At 38.5% G+C, this 21,510-nt stretch overlaps 1 pseudogene; it reads left to right on the forward strand.

The window, feature by feature from the left end:
• The window catches only part of LOC121395097, a 47,289-nt pseudogene that overhangs the window by 13,519 nt on the left and 12,260 nt on the right, over positions 1-21,510 (forward strand).

Raw genomic sequence — 21,510 nt, forward strand, 5'->3', positions numbered from 1 at the left:
TCTTTTTTCCACTTCTAATCTTAATATATTACAAGTGTGAATGTGATACAATTCTTGAATCTGTTGTTACATTGTATATCCTGCCAATCAACTGATAAGGTTGATACAATTTATCCTTCACAGGAAGTCCTGTGAAAGGAGCTTGTGTTTTTCAACAATTTTACTTTAGCTTTTGTGGAATTTATACACACAATTTATTCAATTATTTATTTGTGTTAATTAAATCCCCTGGGGGTAATTATGGTGGTTAATTAATTAGCACTAATGCACTTTAGAGGTTGTCTCTATCTTTAATACCTTGTATTACAACAGGCCATAGGAGAACCAAATTAATCACATAGGTAATAATTTTAAAATTGGTCTTATTAATTGAATTCAATTGGTGTTTTTTTATAAAGTATCACTATTAATTAAAATTGATGTATTAGAATGTTTAATGAATTGCAGTTTTATTAATTTGACCGTATAATATAATTTAGCACATAGCACTTTGGTGGTCTTCATATAGACAAGCACAGGCACTTTAGAGGTTTTTCATTAATTATTGGCAGCAGTGTAAACTCTTTTAAGTGATTCTAGACTATAAAGACATACGGGGTTTTACTTTTCTTTTCTCTTTTTAAATCACAAAATACATTTAGACAAATTCTATTCTATTGCTTCATTATACATTTTACAAAGGGACTAAGTTTTACCTGCAACTTACTTGCTGCTTTCAAATTAAAACTCCCAAACTTGGTTGCCCTTTTATTAGCCACCAGTGGGATCACCTGACTTTAGCTGGAAAGGGTGGGAGCTACAACATGAAGCTGACCACTGCTCCTGTATAAAATATAGCAAACATGGGAAAGTTGTGTTCACCTCTAATTTTTAAAACCATTAGGCGGGGGTGCAATGTGGCTGTGACCACAAAATACATATAGACAAAGACAAGAGGTCCTCTGCACTCAACCCATTATCAATATATTTAAGACATTGAGACATTTTGTGCATACAGCTACTAAAAATGCCTTAATCTTTAAACAAAACAGGGATTGTTTGTCCATATATTTAAGGTGGCCAACTAAGTCAAAGTCATCCCATATATGGCCAGTCCTACACTCGAATTGCATCTCAATTTCTTAAATGGGTTGAGTGCAGAAGACCTCTTGTATTTTGTCTAACAGATGATGTTCTGCCCCTAACAGCAATCATACGAAAGTTATGTCCGAAAAAGCTGTAGACAGTCTCCCACTCATATAATCAGATCGGCAATACATGCAGAGAAATTAACTTTAGCCGATAAATCGTCTAATCTGTCCGACCACCTGAATGACCGATCACCATGGGACGAAAAAAGTCGGGACACTCCACACGGAGTGCTGGCCAGCTTTATACTGTATGTACCAGCACTACCTATGTTGTACATACTAAGATAGGACATGACTTCTTTATAATATATATTGGTTAGTAAACTACCCATACTTCCCAACATTTTCGAAATAGAAAGAGGGACAAAAAAAATTTGCCTCATGGAGCGCAGCATCATTTTTGACCACTCCCATTTTGTGGCCACACCCCCTAATTACCATGTTCATTTAAAAAAAATTATGTTATGAAAGTTATGAAAGTTTGAATGCATTTCTGTGGTTTTTATGTGTTATTACAGTTTTGCTAATGAAGATGAATTTCCCTTTAAACTGCAAGTCACAGCTTCCCCAAGATCTTGCTTATCTCATCTGTGGTGGGCAAATTATTTGAATGTTTGTTAAGGGATCACATTCAAAATTTTGTCCTAGTGAATAGCATTATGAGCAGCAATCAGCATGGCTTTATGAAGGATCAGGTCAGACAAATTTGGTTGCTTTTTATGATGAGGTAAGTAAGGTGCTGGACAGTGGGGGGGGGGGCAGTAGATGTGATCCATTTGGATTTTGCCAAAGCGTTTGAGACTGTGCCCCACAGACGACTGCTTTCTAAACTAAGGTCTGTTGGGCTTAATGAAGTCGTTTGCACATGGATATGAAACTGGCTACAGGATCGGGTACAGAGGGTGGTTGTTAATGGGGCATTCTCTACTTGGAGTAAGGTTCTTAGTGGGGTCCCTCAGGGCTCGGTATTGGGTCCACTTTTATTTAACTTGTTCATTAATGACTTAGGGGAGGGTGTTGTAAGTAATATATCAGTGTTTGTAGATGACACAAAACTATTCAGCCCAATTAATTCCATCCAGGATGTGGCATCCTTGCAAACACGATCTTGACCAACTGGCAATCTGGGCAGCTAAGTGGCAAATGAGATTCAATGTTGATAAATGTAAAGTCATGTACCTGGGATGTAAAAATATCCAAGCCACTTATACCCTTAATGGGACTGCACTAGGCAAATCCATTATGGAAAAGGACCTTGGAGTCCTTGTAGATGATAAACTTGGCTGTAGCAATCAATGCCAGTCAGCAGCATCAAGTCTAAGGTCTTGAGCTGTATTAATGTATGAACTGTATAGAGCCCCTTCAAGGCCCCATCTAGAATATGCCGTACAGTCTTGGTCTCCATCACTCAAACAGGACATTATTGTATTAGAGAGGGTACAGAGAAGGGCAACTAAGCTGGAAAAAGGTATGGAAAATCTTAGCTATGAGGAAAGACTGGCCAAATTGGGGATGTTCACGCTGGAGAAGAGGCGCTTAAGGGGAGATATGATAACTATGTATAAACATATAAGGGGATCATATAATAATCTCTCTAATGCTTTATTTCTCAGTAGGTCTTTCCAGCTGACACAAGGTCACCCATTTCGATTAGAAAAACAGAGGTTCCGCCTAAATATTCGGAAGGGGTTTTTTACAGTGAGAGCTGTGAAGATGTGGAATTCTCTCCCTGAATCAGTTGTACAGGCTGATACATTAGATAGCTTTAAGAAGGGGTTGGATGGCTTTTTAGCAAGTGAGGGAATACAGGGTTATGGAAGATAGTTCATAGTACTAGTTGATCCAGGCACTAGACTGAATTTTTTGCCCCTCTGAGGCAAATTGGAGAGGCTTTAGATGGGTTTTTTTTGCCTTCCTCTGAATCAACTAGTAGTTAGGCAGATTAAAAAAAAAACTAAAAGGTTGAACTTGATGGACGTATGTCTTTTTTCAACCTTACTTACTATGTTACTAAAGTATTTAAGTGCACCTTTTGGCTGTTCTGGGCTCCTTGCCAACAGCCAATTAAGCTAGAATCATTCTATTTTTTTCTGGCTGTTCAGTGCAGGAGATCAAAGAAAAAGTCTGGACATTTCAGTAACATTCCCGGGACTGCGGGTTGAGCTGTCAAAATCTGGACTGTCCCCCTAAAACGGACAGTTGGAGGGTATGCACTACCTTCCTATTGCTGCTCATCTGACCATTCTCTAGTTAACACTTTACTTTCCTCATTTACAGTACCTAATGATTTTCTTAATTTGTGGCAGTGTTGTTTGTGTATATTTACATGGTGATAGATTGGCAGCAGCTGTTATGGTGCCAATTTTAGGCAAGTGCTCGTATTCTGGAGTCTCACTACAGCTCTGTTTGTTACTTGTTTACATCTCCTGATAAAGGCCCCAGTATAGGACCAAACATTGAGTATTTTACATGTGTTTTTACTGTAAATAAACATATTTTGGAATTTTTTCAAATTCTGAAAATTCTGCAGATTTGTGGCTGCAGTTACCATTAAATTGTAAGCGTAAGTATTGCTACTCACTGTAATATCTATTTCCATGCTGTAGTGGTAATAATTTGAGAAAGAAAAAACCTTTAGCAGGGAAATTTGCATTGTTTAAAATACAACACACCTTGACACCTTGATCCATTTATTTTATACAGCTTTTTACACCTTTTTCAGGCAAATGTAATTTTACACAACATAAAATCTGCACCTTACAGGAGAACTAAACCTTAAGAATGAATATGGCTAGAGATCAGCCTAAATGTTCAGCACAGGTAAGGGGCCTGTTATCCAGAATGCTCGGGACCCGGGGCTTTCCAGATAGATGTTTCCATAATTTGGATCTTCATACATTAATTTGGATCTTCATACCTACTAGAAGATCATGTAAACATTAAATAAACCCAATGTACTGCTTCTGCTTTCAATAAGGATTAATTATATGTTAGTTTGGATCAAGTACAACGTACTATTTTATTATTACAGAAAAAAAGGAAATCATATTTAAAAAATTTGGATAAAATGGAGTCAATGGGAGAAGGCCTTTCTGTAACTCTGACCTTTCTGGACAACTGATCCCATACCTGTAGTAATAATCATCCAGGCCTTGTCACAGGAGTTTCCCATCTTGGATTTTGTTAGGTGTGTCTGTGACACTCACATGCTCAGTGTGCTTTGAGCATCTTTTGAGAAGCTAAGCTTAGGGGTCATGGCAAATCATCATGGATGAGGTTTGACTGTTAAATAAGATGATACCACAGGGTGGATTATTAAATTCTAATTCTAATAGTGCTGGTTTCTGAGTCACCACATACCATTAATAAGAATTATTTACTAATCAACCTTATATGTGACATTTATAGCATATATATTCAGTGTATTGTGTGTTGGCCCGAAGTTCAGTGAATTTTTGCCCTTCTTCTTGTGTTGGTCTTTAGTTCTCCTTTAATGCTTTACAAGTTATAGAAGAGAAAGGGTCAATGTGGTTGCTGCTGCAGGAAAAGGAATTTGTGCTGCCCTGTATGGCAGTAAAGGAGTTACTTATTTCCTCTCAGTATTTGCATTGTTGATTTTTAAAGTGTACTGAATCGCCTGTATGCTATGCCTCTTTCCTCAGTAATGCCATTCAGGCAGATTCCCTAACATCACCCACTTCATTCTGTGCTTTGGCTTACTGACCCTACTTGCATCCTGCAGTTCACAATGAGAATGCTTCAGGAGTGAAAACAAGCAAATATGTGTCCTGCATGCAAACTGTATGTGCTGTTGTATAATGTGGAATGATACTGGGTAAATGTGACTTCAATAGCATAACAAGGGAGCCACTGCGCACATGGCACTTTCATTCTAGAGAATGAGGAACCCCCATGCCACCTGGAAAGCACCAATAGCAATATCAAAGAAGTCCTGTGCTTGCTGACAAAAAGCATACTTAAAAAAGTCAGGCTGTTATTGCAACCATCATAACTTTGTTTCCATGTTGCACACCCAAAAATAAGGGATTTGTGTGATTCATCATATGGTATAGTATAGGGCTGTCCAACTAGACCCCCCCTTGTGTAGCCACCCACATGAAAGTCTACTTGCTGTGTCTGCTTACCATGTGTAAGATTTAAAAGGTATCAGTACTGAGATTAACTGGTCCCTGCATTGTTGAAACCTCACATTCAGACTAATCCCCTTTATTGATCTCACATGTTATTCTCCCTGCATTTTTCACACTGGTAACACCTCTATTGTTCACACCATAAAGCCCTATAGTAAGACCTAGACTGAAACTGCCCACATTGTTCATACAAACTGCTGGAGGGGAACCAGCACTGTATCACTGTATCACATTTTAGCGTGTCCCTGATAGTCAGGCTATGGGTATTCCAGCTCACTGCCTAAGCCAGTATTCTCTGGTGCTTCTATCCTCTATGACCTCCTGCTGGTCGGTAGTACGCACAATTTTTTATAGAAGTGAAGAGAGCATACCAGATGCAGATTGCTGCTGCAAGGTGCTTCACTTCAGACTACATACACACAACCCTTTCTCAGGGGTATGCATTTGGTATGCTCTCTTCACTTCTATAAGAAGTGGTCCTGATAGGTTTCCCTGTCTCCCGCTCTGCCTTCCCTATGCTCCCCCTGTGTGCCATACTTTGTCATCCCTATGCTCCCTGTGTGTGCCATTCTCTGCCTGCCCCATGCTTCCTGTGTGTGCCCTGCTCTGCCAGTGGAACATAAGCCTGGTGGGGTTTGTTCTGGGGGTTTGTTTGCATTTGGAAATTGTTGTTAGGGGGGCCTAAGATGTTTAATTATGTGCTGGGGGTGCTGTGTTATCCAAAGGGGAGGATGAGGCTTATGGATTTAAGGGTATTTCTTAATATGACAACTTTGTTTCACATATGAGTGATATCCCTGCAGTGAGCACCAACAATTTGGTTTGTTTGTGTGCTACCACAATTAATGTGGACATGGTCGTAAAAGTTCTTGTGGTAACATGGGTGTTGTTTGAAGTAGGTGTGGTTTTAAAACAGGGAGTGATCAACACAGGCTCCCATTATCAGCCCTCCACCATGTATGCCAGAAAAATTTTGGCCCTCAGTACAACAGAAGTTGGACAGCCCTGGTATAGTGTACAGTGTTACAACCACTGCATTAGCTTTATCTGCTCGACAGAATGTCTATGACCTGTTGATTTACAGTGTAATCATCCCAAAATGCTTCTACAAGTGCTTGTTATAAAGTACAGATATGGGGTCCCTTATCCGAAAACAAATTATCCAGAAAGCTCTAAATTATGGGAAGATGATTTTTGGTAGACTTTCTAAGGTATGGTGATTGAAATTATCATCCTTTTTCCAGAAAACCCCAGGTCCTAAGCATTCTGCATAATAGATCCTATACATGTAGTTGCTTGGGGATGTTGTTGCTTCGACCTGCAGTTGCTTTTAGATGATTACTGTAAATTGAAAATTAGTATAGAGCGATTTTGGGCACTTTGGCACAGCATTTTCAGGCTGTTTATAAATTAAAGCATACATTTCACCAGCTATGAAGTTTGCAAATAGAAGGAAAACCCAACAAGCTGCCTTCAAATAAAATCATGTTGGAATTCTCATTTTGACCTGCTGTGAAAAATATTTAATATCTAGCATGAAATACTTTCACCTTTTAAAAATTGTTGTCAATTGAGGGATTATTACCTTTTGCTGTATATATAGGGTATCTGATCTGCTGATTGTCTACTAGACCAGTATTAAAGTTTGCACCTGTTATTACATTATCCTTTTAAACACGTAAACACTCCTGGGAATAGGAGGGCTTGTACTGTGTGGTCTGTTTCTTCTACAGCTTTCCTGACTGCTATGGGCTACTAGACCAGTAGTAATGTTTGCACCTGTTATTACATTATTCACTTAACCTCCCCTTCCCAATTACAATGGGGCCTGACTGTGGGGTCTACTTCCTCTTCAGCTTTAAGAAATCCCCCTCCCTGGCTGCTCTCGTATGTACTTTGTGTGCACGACAGGGAGCGGGCAACACTGACGGCATACACAGGGGTGGATAGGTGCTGTGGGGGTGGAGGTTTGCTGGCAATGCTACACCATTGTGTACTTCTTCAAAAATGTGCTTGTGTATTATTTATTTAATGCCACTGAAGTGCTGGTTGTATATGAGCAACATAATACCATGACACTAAATTTGAACTTATATGTTTCCTCTGAGCACAATACGTTGGTGCTCAGCACTATCATAACTATTATAACTTCAGAGCTGGTTTACTAAATAAAGCCCTCACTAGAATTAGCATTACAGATGTGTGTGTATATATTAAGAAGGTCATTGACAGGAAGACTGGTATATTTTTCCACAAAAGATGGCAACCCTAAATTCTGGTAAGGGTGATGATTAGGCATAAGCAAAATATTTCACCTTGTTTCACAGTTTAAAAATTGTTGTGCAGTTTGAAAAACACCCATTGACTTCAATGCTTTTGCCAACATTTTCATCATTTTGTGATTTTTTTTCAAGATAAAACGGGTCAGATTCGCCTCTCACTAGTGATGATAAATATTTGCTCCATCTAATAGTCATTGTTAACCATTTGTTATTAGAACAAACCCAAGCAGCATACAGCAGAGTAAGGAATCTTTGATTTCGTTTATAAATATAATAATAATGCAGTGCCCCATTCTTCAACTTTTTACGGTTGTCTCCAGATGTCTGGGTTGCACAGTTTCTCATACTTGTATGTTGATTTAACTTCCTCACATTTGACAAAAGAACGATTTACATTGTAAATCCTTTGTCAGTGTTCAGCATGAATTTCCCGGGATGTTTACAAGTTGACTCCTAACTATCCTGTAATTCACAGAAATTGAGTTCGGTGTAAATCAGGTTTGCAGATAGCAATGTAAAACTGCTAGAGCGTCACTGAATTATTTTCCAGCTGCACACCGTACACGCAATCCCTTTTAGAACTATGTGACTTCAGAGAAGGGCCTGCTTTGCCCTTGCCCTTCTAATACTGCTGAGAATATCACTTTGCAGTGTTTATTTCAGAATGTGTAGGGGGAGGAGAAAATCTGAGAAAACCCACTATTAAGAGAAGCTCTGTAGTTGCATGTGTCTCCTTTGCCTACACTGGCTGCCTTGCTGCTCAGAGTTTTAGACAGAAGGAAACATGGATATGCTCAAAACATCGACAGGATTCTTAATTTTTTCTTGTTGACTAATTATTCCATGGATTTCCTTTGCTGAAATTTCTTTGATATGCCGTCTTCATTGGGTAGGTTACTGTCTATGTCTTTTCCTTACCTTCGTCACTTTAGCAGAGTTTTAATAGTGTAAGAAATTTACAGAAGCCGTGATGTGGGTTGAAACTTGATCTGTGCAGAAGTATGTATTGAATTCCTGTAGGCAGGACTTACTGAACTAAAAACAGCGATTTTTCTTTATTTTAGGTATGTTGATTTCCCTTGACTATAAGACTGTGTATTTGCAGTTTTTTCCATACCCAGAAAACTGTAGGCACACACTATAACAAGGGTTATTAACATTTGAGCAGAGGTTTCAACATGCTGTCTGATACTTGATCTGGCATACAAAGAGTTTAAAGGTAATTTGTTACCTCTATGTAGCTATGCTTCTTTTGCTTTGCCTTTTTTTTTTTTTGGGTTGGGATATTAGGATTTAGCCATCCAATAAATTAACTTTAAACAACAGCACCACTGCCTATTCTGCTGACATTGAAGTCAAACTATTTATGTACTAAATATGATAATATACTGTATAAATTAAGAATCTCACAGCATACCTCCCAATTGTCACGTTTTTTTGGAGGGACAGTCTCTCTTTTGACAGCTCAACCTGCAGTCCCTCGTTTGTACTGGAAAATCCTGTTTTTCTCTGCGCTGAACAGCCAGAAAAAGAAACAAAGTTTCTAACTTAATTGGCTTTTGGCAGAGAGCCCAGAACAGCCACAGCAACAGATAAGATACTTTTGTAACAATTTTGAGATAAGCAAATAAGTAATTGTAACAATATAAGATAACAGGTCACTGTTTAAAGGCCAATTCACCTTCATTAGCAAAACAGTAATAGCTGGAAAAAAACACAGAAATATATGTTCAAACTTTAATAACCTGCCAAATTTTGTAAAATGAACATGGTAATCAGGGGGTGTGGTCACAAAAATGGGTGTGGTCACAAAAAATTTGCTGCGCTGCTGGCGCAACTTTTTTGTCCCCCTTTTTTTCCCCAAAATGTTGGGAGGTATGCTCACAGAAATATTAGTGTTTAGTCTGAGAGCTGAGAGGCTTTTTAAACAGACATTTAAAATTAACAAATAAATAAAGAAATATATTATAAGATTCTCAGGACAGATAGTATTTTGCTCCCGAAGAAGTGGTGAAATTCTCTACTGTTGTCATCTACTGAATTTTGGGCTAATGCCATTTATAAACCATTGGAGTCATTTTTTTTTTTCACTGAACGTGCCAGCTTGCCGTTGGCCTAACTTCTGTCTGAAACACACAAGCAAAAGCTGCCTTGTGCCCCCAACAATTGCATCTAATCAGACATGTTTCAATATGTTTCTTGTAAAAACATTCACCTAGTTTTCTGATATTTTAGTGAGGTTTTTTATAAAACACATTTTGCTGACTTGGTCTGTTATGGGCTTTTCCAATGCCAATCAGATTCAGACAGCCACAGTCAAGAGCAAGTGCTGCAGCTGACACCTGTATGTCATACTCAGAGAGAAGCAATTTCTTTCTTTTTAGGGTAAATATGTGGAATAGTGATGTGCGGGTCAGGAAAAACTCAACCAGCACCTGACCCTAGCCTGCAAAATGTTTGCCATTGTTGGACCAATGCCCAACCCGTACAATACTTCTGTGCATGACTCTGGTTCCAAAACGGAATATTCGGGAGAAGTGAAGAAGTATATTTCCCCAGTCCATTCATCCCTAACCTGCAATGGTTGGCAAAATTTCAACCCAAGCCCAACACCAGTGGCCAACCCTCAAATCACTGCAGGTTTCAGGTCAACCTTCAGTAATGTGGGAAGTAAGCCCAAACTTTGTAACTTATTTCATGCAGATATATACTCGCATAATTTGAGGAAGAACTGTAGATATATAACGAGAAGGAACTAAAATAACAGGCCTTGTTAATATATGCTGTGAAATTCAAGAAAAAACAAACTAACTTTAACAGCTGCTAAACAGAATTTCTGATTTTTATGTCAAGACCATTTTTTAATTCAGTCAGCAGGGAAATTCAAGCAGGTGGTTTAGCAGCTGACTCCTGAGATCAGTACAGCGTAGCTGTAGATAAAGCTAAGTTAAAATTATTTATTATTTTATATTATTTAATAGAATAATTATCAGACACATTGAGTAGGAGAAACAATAGCCTGTCAGAAAGCAGTTCCATAGTGCAGCACTGGCTCTTTCTGAAAGCACATGACCAGGCAAAATTTCTTGAGATGGCTGCCTACACCCCAATTTTACAACTAAAAAATTACACTTGTTGGGTTAGGAATTACATTTTACACCGTAGAGTAAATTATTTGCAGTGTAAACATTGTAAATTTAAAATAAAAACAACACAATTAAAACCATGACAGAATCCTATATGGTATTACTTACAATTTATGTAAATTCTAATAATTTTCTAATGCCATTTAATTCACTAATTATCACAGGAGATAAAATCATTCTATTGATATTTGTGTATTTTGCTCTAGAAACTTCAAACAGAAACTTCAAACATCATTGAAAGTTTTCACCAGACAGCCCTGCATTCTGTTACTTCTAGTGACATAAATTCTGTATTGTGTATGACTGAAATGCAGAGGCCAGCAATTCCAAGGATGTCCAATGCTGCTAACTCCAGGAGAGATGACAGGTATGTCAGGCAACCAATTATTTTAGCAATAAACAAATGCCACCTAAACTCATAGGATAAAGAAATCAGATAAGATTTATTTGCATGCGGGGACCATACATAACAATACATAAGTATTCCAAGGCACCACTGTCCTTGAGTGCCTCTTTGAATCTTCCAGATTGTCTGGTCTCAGATGACAATCTTGTCTGGAACATTTTGGCGGACTTGAGACATATGATATGACCGATAATGATGATTACATTACAAGCCAGACAACTGTTCTCCAAAACCTACGTTTACATCATTATATGATGTAAACAAGGCCTGCCATTCTTTTGTTAAACATCAAACAAATCAAATTCAAATGATAACATATTAATTAGCCTCATTCTTATACACATGTAAAATTAAAATGGTTTAACTTATCCTCAAAGGCATGATTTTATTAACTAAATTATGTGTTTATAATGAACTTTGGCATACTTTAGTCTTGCCTGATGATAAAATGTGAACCTTATTCTAACCTTGTACTATTGTAAGGTATGCCAATCTGTAGTACAGAAACACTATTCATTTGATGTTACCTTTTAATTGTATTTAGTGTATTAATTGTATTTGTATTATTTGTTTTAGTTCTTTGGATAATGAAAATTATTGGCTAGAAACTTCCCCCGTACCTTTATTGTCCTCACAGCCATCACCGAAGAACAGATCTCCAGTAAGTTGCTCAATACCAACAAATCGAATGGTACAGAATTCAGTACTTACCCAGGAAGCAACACATGGCCTTGAGGCTCTTACAATATGTAATCCAGAATTTGCATCATCAAACTCTCAAGGTATCTTTGCAAGCCCACATTTATACTTGAACTTTGATGGTACTGGAATTAACCTACCTTTGTTGGATGAGAGACATGGAGCATTTATGTCTAGTACCAAGGGTTCACCAAAGGTTCTAAGATCAGCTGACTCTGCAGTTAACAACAAAGAACAAAGAAGTCCATTCCTACAACGTTCAGGGGAAAAAAAGTATTCACATCCGCCTCTTCCAGAGAAAGGAAGGAGAACATTCATTTGGCTCTATCTCTCCATCTTCCAGTGGCTTTTCAAGCCCCAACAATGGTAGTACAATCAGCATTCCATTTCCCAATGTCCTTCCAGACTTTTCTCAAGTGTTAAGTGAATATTCAGTTCCAGGTAGGTAAAACCTCATCCAAATCAATTAATAAATTACATTTTTGGAGATCTATATGCAAAATGTCCACAGGCTTCTTTAACACAAACATTTTTTATTCAGACTCCTTCTGAGCTAAACTTTATTTTATGTTTGTTTAGGCAGAAGTTTTTAATTTTGTGGTATAAAAAAAATGAATTGGTGAAATACCAGCCTATTAGCAGAGAAGTGTATCAACTAATAATTAAATCCTAAGGAAACATATTTTCCACCATAAACAAACAATAACAAGCCTTGCAAACGATTGCCACAAATGTCAATTTGATTATTGGATAAATTTTGGCAAAATGGGTAGGAGCTATGGGAGCAATCCAAGTGTTTTTTTCTTAAAAAAGAAGGAATCTGAACTCTTTAAATGTGTTATTATTTGCCATGATTGCTTTCACCACTCACTGAAAAGAGATCTATGGATCATGCATTCCAAGGTAATGCTATGTGTGTGACTACCTTTGAGCAATAGTTTTTTATAACTTGCTACATCCAGACTATATGATAAAAATATATATTATATGAAAAAAATATTTCATATCCTTCTCTGGTTCCAGCACATCTTGGATAACTAATGTCCTCTTGGTACCAACCCATGAGGGTAATGGTGAAGCACAGCTTCTACAGCTTCTTCCCATTGGTGGTCCAAGAGGGTTTTCAAGTCTACTTGCTATTTCTGCTTGCATAAATAAGGTCTGGCACACATTATATTTATATATTTGGTGAGGTTTGGATCTTCTGCTTAAGGATTGATTCTAAAGTAGTAGTATCTTGTAGAATTATTGACAAGGCTACCAAACGATGGTTGTCTGTATTAATAGCTGTACAACATACTGCTATTTAGTGTACAGTATAACTTGCATTTATATTATTTTTGCATAACCTTGCATTTATCAACATTACACCTCATTTTCCAGTTTACTGCCTAATTTTCCAATTTGATCAAATCACTCTGAAAAGTGGCAGAATCCTGCATGTAACCTATAGTAATACACAATTTAGTATCATCAGCAAAAATAGAAATCTTACTTTAAATGCTCATCTCCAGGTCATTACAATAACAAGTTGAAAATCACAGGATCTAATTAGAAAATGTTCCATTTACCACTACTCTTTGTAATCTTATCTTTTAGTCAGTTCTCTATCCAGGTACAAATACTATGTTCCAGGCCAACATTCCTTAATTTAACCAGTGACCTTCTGTGTGGCACTGTATCAAATGCTTTAGCAAAGTCTAAGTAGATTACATCCACTGCCATCCCAGAGTTGAAGTCTCTGCTCACCCTCTCATAAATTAAATTAGTCTGGCAAGATCTATTATGCATAAATTATGCGGGCACAAACTCATAGTATTATTATTTACAATTAAGTTAAGTATCTTATCCCTAAATACCCCTTTCAAAAGCTTTCCTATGATGAAGTCAGACTAACTAGCCTATATTTTTGAGGCTGAGAACATGATCCCTTTTTGAATAGCAGCACCACATTAGCAATTCACCTGTCTCTTGGTACCACACCAGACCTCAATGAATCCTGAAACATTAAAGTCAAAGTCAAAGTAAACTTTATTGTCATCTCAGCAGTATACAAATATACAGTGAGACGAGACAACGTGGCTCCACAAATCATATAATGATATGTAGGAGTCATATTTGGCTCCTACATATCACAAAAATACACAATAAATATGTAAACATGAAATGTGCAATATATTGGCAGAAATTGGATATATACATGTGTAAACCTTTAAAATTGTGCAAATAAATGTGTGTCTGGAATGTAGTGGGAGGACAGGCAGTGAGTTGAGGAGTCTGATAGCCTGTGGAAAAAAGCTTTCACGCAGCCTGGTTGTTCGGGCTTTAATACTGCGAAAGCGTCTGCCGGATGGGAGCAGCGTGAACAGTCCGTGTGAGGGGTGTGTGGAGTCCAGTGCAATGCAGGAGGCCTTTCTTATTAAGGGGCAAATTCACCAAGGGTCGAATATCGAGGGTTAATTAACCCTCGATATTCGACTAGGAATTAAAATCCTTCGACTTTGAATATCAAAGTCGAAGGATTTTAGCGCAAATAGTTAGATCGTTCGATCGAAGGAATAATCCTTCGATCGAATGATTAAATCCTTCGAATCGAACGGTTCGAAGGATTTTAATCCAACGATCGAAGGATTATCCTTTGACCAAAAAAACTTAGGCAAGCCTGTGGGGACCTTCCCCATAGGCTAACATTGAGTTCGGTAAGTTTTAGATGGCGAACTAGGGGGTCGAAGTTTTTTCTTAAAGAGAGAATACTTCGACTATCGAATAGTCGAATAGTCGAACGATTTTTAGTTTGAATCCTTCGATTCGAAGTCGTAGTCGAAGGTCGAAGTAGCCCATTTGATGGTCGAAGTAGCCCAAAAAACACTTCGAAATTCGACGTTTTTTAACTTCAAATCCTTCACTCGAGCTTAATGAATTGGCCCCTAAGTAAAGAGTTTTGACAATCACAGAGCTAACTCACTTAGTACCCTGGAATGATTACCATTCGGGCCCAGACCTTTATTTATATTAACATGTTGCCAGAGCTGCCATCACAAATAACGTGGCCCAATACAACATAATTATCTGAGACTCCCTTATATATATATCAGGACATAGAACCATATATATAGCTAAAAAAAGCTAGATAAAATGATTAAAAAATTTTGTTGTTAAAAAACAATGCTAAATAGCCCTAAGGCAATGGTATTTATGTTAAACAACAACCTCTATTTAAAGGGCATGTAAAGGCAAAAAAGTAAAATCCCATTTTTACTTTCTTTAATGAAAAAGAAACCTATCTCCAATATACGTTAATTAAAAAGTTTGTACCATTTTTATAAGAAACCTGGCTATAAGAAACCTGCTCATGAAATAGCGTTTGAGTCAATGGTCTAATTACCTTTGAGCCCCTGAAATGAAGTGGTTGTGTTAAAAAAAGGCTTTAGTTCCTCCATTTTTATGCAATCTTTTTGTTTAACTCACTGAATTAAAGCTGAAACTGTATCTGAGTTGTTTTATTTAAAATTCATTGTGGTAAAGTACAGAACCAAAATTAGAAAAAAGTTGTCTGTGTCCAAAGATCTATGGGCCTAACTGTATATTGCAGAGATGCCCTTATACATTTCTATTTCTATATTTCTAGTAGATTCTTGAACAAGCTGAAAGAAAAAGTATTCATTCAGCATATTTACAAACCTGCTAGCTTTTTCTGACTTGGCAACCCCATTCCCCCAGTTGACGTCATCCATAATAAAAACTTGACATAGTTGTGAAGTCGCTTCTCTTTGTAAAAGTAGCTGGGCTTCATTCTTGTCACTTATATGAGGTGGTTTGTAGCATACACAGATGATAATTTTCTTTGTAACTTTTTGCCCAGTTGAAATCTCTACGCAGAGGGATTCCACACCATCTTCAGTGCCATCAATGGTTTTTCTTTAGAGCATTGCTTTCATTTAGTCTTTACATACAGGCACACTCCTCCACCCTTTTTAATCCCTCTGTCCCTCCTAAAAAGGGTGTAACTCGGCTGAGGCGAAGTCGGATGACTTAGAAAATCACCTACGACGAAATAATATGCGTATAATTGGTTTCCCTGAAAGAGCCGAAGGTCCGGACACCACTAAATTTCTGGAAAACTGGCTTAAAACTGCATGTGGGACTGAGGCCTTCTCCCCTATGTTTATTATTGAGCATGCCCACCGCATTCCAGCTAGGCCTCCACCACCTGGTGCGCCCTCAAGACCTATCATTGCCCGCTTTCTTAATTTCAGAGATAGAGATGCAGCTCTGGCGGCCGCTCGACGCTTGGGGGAATTAAAGTTTGAAAATTCGACAATTTCGCTCTACCCGGACTTCTCCAACGACCTTCGGAAACAACGGCAGCAATTCACTACAGTAAAGAGACGCCTCCGAGATGCTGGATTACAATACTCCATGTTATATCCTGCCAAGTTCAGGGTGTCAGCAGATGGAAAGGCGCAATTTTTTACAACACCCCTGGAAGTATCCCAATGGCTAGACCGCCGCCCTGAGTAAAGCATTTCTATGTTTGATCCATTACTTCTGAGCACACAGATAGGCTTTATAATGCTTAGCCTGGCATCTCTACGATCATATTGAATTCCTGTCCCATCAGGTGGTATATCCTGGTGATATCTCTCTACAGCAAGGCTACCAATATGGATATACCCTGGCTTAGTTCACTCTTTCTCCTCCTAGTGGGAAACATGGAGTCAGCAAAAGCTGATATTATCTACTGACACTATTTTGATGTTTAAAGTCTGCAATACGATTTTTTCGCTATTGCTTTGATATTTTGTTTCTAATTTGTTACTGGTGCGACCATTTGTTTTAGGTGCACTCCCAACTGATTTTAAATGTTTAGGGATCGACACTTCCCCACTATCGTGGGAAGTAGGGTGGGAAATGTTGGGATTTTCCTTCTTCTTTTCTCTCTCTTCCTTCCTATCTCTTTTCTCTCTTCCTTTCTCCATCTTTCTATGCTATATAGGGAGAGTCAAAACTTGGATTTAAAAATCTATGATGGCAGCTGAAATAACAGCCATTTCCTGGAATGTGAGGGGACTTAATGCCCCTCTCAAAAGATCTTTGGTCTTCAATTTTCTGAGAAAATATAACCCCCAAATAATATGTCTCCAGGAGACTCACATTTGTAAGTCAGCCAACCCCAACCCACTTAAAAAGATATGGATAGCACAAGCCTATCATTCTGTATACTCCAACTATGCCAGAGGCACTTCGATCCTCATAAACAGATTGCTCCCCTTTCAACTTGAACTTCAAAATGATACGGAAGGCAGATTCACTCTGATTCATGTATCCTTAGCTGGCTATCCGTATATAATAATTAATGTATATATACCTCCACCTTTTAATGACTCCCTACTCTATAGCTTACTTTCACGACTGGCAGCTCTGCCTCTGGTTCCAACACTGGTGATGGGGGATTTTAATGATGTTATGGATGTGAGTGTGCATTGCCTAACCCTCTCCACCTCAGGGAGGTCAGACACGAAAGGGTTGAAGGCGTGGGCAGACACAGCTGGTTTGGTTGATGTATGGAGAAGTTGCAACCCATCTAAACGCATGTTTTCCTGTTACATAGTTAAATAAATTTTAAATGACTAATTACTAACCCAATAGAAAATTAATCAAAATCTGGCGGAATATTATCAAAATTTATATACCTCTAAACTGAAGAAAACACCCTCAGAAATAGCTAGCCTAGACCTTCCCAATCTCTCCCTTGAGCATAGAACTTTTCTTGACTCTCCCATACAAGAACAGGAGACCTTAGAAGCTATAACTGCCTTACCCCCAGGAAAAACTCCAGGTCCTGATGGAATTCCGAATCTGTGGTACCTAAACTACGCAACCCTCCTAGCCCCAATTGTAACAGATATATTTAATCAATCACTAACTACAAAAGCACTTCCTCAAACCTTCAGCGAAGCCACTATAATCCACTATATTGAAACCAGGGAAAGATCCTCACTCCCAATCCTCCTGCCGGCCCATCTCCTTAGCCAAAATTCTAGCTAAGCGTCTAAACTGTATTATAACCTCTGTAGTAGCTCCTGACCAGGTAGGATTCATCCCCCATAAAGCTGCCGAGCTGAATATTAGAAGATTATTCACTAACCTCTCTATCCCCCACTCAAATCCAGGTTCTAGAGCAGTGATCCCCAACCAGTAGCTCGTGAGCAACATGTTGCTCTCCAACCCCTTGGATGTTGCTCCCAGTGGCCTCAAAGCAGGTGCTTATTTTTGAATTCGGGCATTGGAGGCAAGTTTTAGTTGCATAAAAACCAGGTGTACTGCCAAACAGAGCCTCAATATTGGTTGACAATCCACATAGGGGCTACTAAATGGCCAATCACAGCACTTATTTGGGTCCCCAGGAACATTTTTCATTCTAGTGTTGCTCCTCAACTCCTTTCACTTCTGAATGTTGCTCACGGGTTCTAAAGGTTGGGGATCCCTGTTCTAGAGTCATTGCCTCCTTAGACAATGAGAAGGCATTCGACTCATTCGAGTGGCACTACCTCTGGGAAACTCTAAAAACCATGGGCTTCCGTGAAAATTTTCTACTTTGGATTCAGACATTGTTCTCCAAACCCTCTCTAATCTGGAGCTCTCGGTCTCTATTAACCTGTTTAGAGGTACGCGCCAAGGATGCCCATTGTCACCGGGCCTTTTTGTTCTTGCTATGGAGCCTCTAGCTTGCTTAATTCGATCAACACATGAGATTAGGGGTTTTGAAATTGGGAACATCAAAGAAAAAATTTAGCTTTTTGCTGATGATACTCTACTTTATTTGAACGACCCAGGCCCTTCGCTCCAACTAGCTCTTAAGATAATTAATAACCACACATGCTTCTCAGGGCTTAAGATCAATTGGGCCAAATCTTCACTGATGTTTTTAGACCCCAACGTTACAGAAACAAATGATTCTGAAACACCGCTAGCCAGGGTGGGTACATTTTAAATATCTAGGCATCCACATTCACCCACAAATAAGCAAATTCATGGGATTGAATCTTGATCCACTAATGTCACAATTGACCAAGGCCATCGACAGATGGCTCAAACTCCCGCTTTCACTAATAGGTAGGATAAATTTATTTAAAAAGAAATTCCTTCCAAAATGTTTATATTTGTTTAGACAATCCCCCATTTGGATTTGACACAATTCTTTAAACAACTCCAAAGTCACCTAAATAACCTATACTGGTCTCCGGGCCCAACACGGGCAAAATATAATGTGCTAACCATGCCTGTATCACTAGGGGGTCTAGCTGCACCAGATATGGGGGCTTTTTTTTGGCTTCCCAATTGACCGCTGTCCAGAGATGGCTTAACCCCCTCTCGGAGGACCCGATCACTATGCTAGAAGCCCACTTAGTGGGCTCCATGGAAGGCCTGAGAAACCTGATATATAGAAAGCCACCTAACATGACTCATCCTACCCTAATGATGGTAAACGCAGTTAAAGCATGGCGGGTGGGATCTGAAAGATTGGGTAGAAAGGAAAAGGTATTTTCACCGCATGTACCACTATGGCACAACCCTGTCCTCCATAATTTAACTACAGTTCCGGAACCACAGCTATGGGCAAAATTTAACATAAAATATCTGGGGGATATCTATAAGGATAACACTCTGCTTTCTTTCCAATAAATTAAAGATAACTTTAATGTACCTAACAAGATGTTATTTAGATACCTACAAATCCAACACGCCATCAATCAGCAGTTTCGCTCTGGCTCGCTTGCAATAGAGGTAACCCCTCTTGAAAAGCTACTTCGGAAAGAAAAACTATCCAAACCACTTTCTGCTATTTACAACTAGATCAGGCCATGTACATAAATTCCCAATGGTGATCTCTATAATAAATGGATTACAAATATTCCTGACCTTATGACCAATCAATGGGAAACGATTCTTGCCGAGTCCATTTAGCCCCTAATCAGAACCAGAGACAGGATCATACAATTTAAGTATCTCCATAGAGCCTACTACACACCCCATATTCTACACAGAATCAATCCTGCATTTCCTGATGTATGCAACAAGTGTAAAAGTGAACATGCTGACTTCTTTCACCTAGCCTGGAGTTGTCCCTCTATACAAAATTTTTGGTCCGAAGTAGCAGCATGCATCTCTCAGCTAATGGCCTTACCGATTGAAATACACCCTTCGATCTTATTGCGGAACTATCTCACCAACACGGTCACCTCGCGGACGTAAAAAGTACTGCTTACTTTTCTACTGTTTTTTGTTAAAAAAGCAATTGTTATAAAATGGAAAGATGATCTCCCTCCAACAACCACTCTCTGGAAAACCTTGGTTGAGCAAACTCTACCAATCTTGGAGCAAATATACACAGCTCGTGGATGTCCCATGAAATTCACTAAAATTTGGACTCTCTGGATAATACAGTATGAATCTTATACTAATAGGAAACAAACTTCCCCTCAACCGGGTCTGGACTGGCTTAATGATCTGGACTAAACTTGATATTTCTCATGTAGGGCTTTTGTATTAACTGAATAGCTGGATGGTTTCTCATTTAGAGGCTAGATTTGATTTGAGGTTATATGGATGGAAATCACATGGTCTAAGTAATTGAGTGCAAAGTAGGGATAACACGTCCTTCGTAACGTGTATCCCTCCTTCCTCTTCTTCCCTTCAACTTCAACTCTCCTCCGTTTCTCTATCTCTTTTCTTTCTTACACCTTCCCTCTCGTGCTGTTCTCCCCGGGGTTTAACATTAAAATGTCCAGTACAATATGGTTATGCTTAATATGGCTGAAAGTCGTTTCACTGTACAATTCTGTGCTGGTAATAAATAAAAGTTGAAAAAAAAAAAAAGGGTGTAACCATTTAGATTCACAGGCCAGTCGCATGTTTCATCCCACCAGGTCTCATTGATACCAATTATATCATAATTTTTAGTGCATGCAATTAACTCTATCTCTCCCATTTTACCTGACAAATGCCGTTAATTTTAGATTTTAATATCTGGGGAATTGGCCAAGCAGAAAAACACAGCATCCATAGGCAGAGTATTAACTCTGTTTCCTGAGGTTAAAGACTGATCCTTGTACCACCAATCAGATCACAATAAATAAAATCAACAAATATTGGAAATATTGAGAATGATTTCATAATCTTTTTTTATTTTGCAGAAAATTCTTCAGATAAACATATGACAGTGAAATTTGTCCAAGATACTTCTAAGTTTTGGTATAAACCAGATATTTCAAGAGACCAAGGTAAGATTATCTTTGCTCATTAGTATCTGGTCAATGATCTGTCTATCCCATAGCTTCCAAAAATCGCACTACCCCAATCACCTTCTGTGCCATTACATTTCGAGTAACACATCTCTGTTCATAGAAAGATATCCTCTTAAATTTAATAAAATTTTAACAAAATTCTCCTCTTACATATTAAAATTGTATCAATGCACCACAGCCATGTAAAATGCTCTTGGCTTGGGTTTTATGCCAGCTGAATTGTAAGATAGCCAGCCTGTACCAATAAGCCAAACACACAAGCACATAATTTCTTTCCTAGAGACTGTTGTGTCTTCTGGGTATGCAACAGACATTTGCCAAGCATTCTATCACAAAGCAGAGTAGATTAGAATCCAGGAACATTTTATTGATTTGCAGTGGGTCTTTC

The sequence above is a fragment of the Xenopus laevis genome, chromosome 6S, assembly GCF_017654675.1.
Source record: "Xenopus laevis strain J_2021 chromosome 6S, Xenopus_laevis_v10.1, whole genome shotgun sequence".
NCBI lineage: Eukaryota > Metazoa > Chordata > Amphibia > Anura > Pipidae > Xenopus > Xenopus laevis.